The sequence below is a fragment of the Suncus etruscus genome, chromosome 8 (genome assembly GCF_024139225.1).
Source record: "Suncus etruscus isolate mSunEtr1 chromosome 8, mSunEtr1.pri.cur, whole genome shotgun sequence".
Classification (NCBI taxonomy): Eukaryota; Metazoa; Chordata; class Mammalia; order Eulipotyphla; family Soricidae; genus Suncus; species Suncus etruscus.
Genome location: NC_064855.1, coordinates 111,592,397 through 111,593,075, shown reverse-complemented (window position 1 = coordinate 111,593,075; position 679 = coordinate 111,592,397).

Here is a 679-nt window from a genome sequence, read left to right as displayed (position 1 = left end):
GCAGGAAGGGCACTGCTAACCTAGGTTTGATGCTTAGCACCCCAGATGGTCCGTCAAGCCACCAACAGTAAGTCCTGAGCTTAACCAAATGTGGCTTAAAATCAAACACAATATTCACTAATTCTAGTCTTCTCTTCAACTCTCAGATAAAAGATAGGACTTTTTATGATAAAGCCTACAATTCAAAGTAGGGAATCAGCAAAGTCAGAAGAGAGCAAAGGAAAGTAGGAACCAAGGGAAATAATGTAATGTATGGATATATCTGAGATACATATCAAAACTGACTCCTGCCCTCTGATGATCATATGATGAGGAGATGATAAGTATGAAGAAAAAGGTGCTCTTTCTGGTTCTGCATTCAACAATCATTCCAGGAGCACTTGGGGATCATATAGGATGTTGAGGATCGAACCTGGGTCAGCCACATGCAAGGCAAATTTCCTACCTGCTCTCTGCTCTCTGGCCCTGGAGGCCACAATATTTTGTGGGAAGAATGGGATATCTGGAAACCTTTTTATTTAACTTTAGTTCTTGATTCCAAAATGACTTCTTTATTTCTTATTTAAGAACTGTATTTAAAAAAAACTGGTTTATATAAACTGTGGTTTATTGTGGTTTATATTTAATTATAAACTGCAGTGTAATAACGTTATTGATAGTTTTAGGCATATAAATTTCA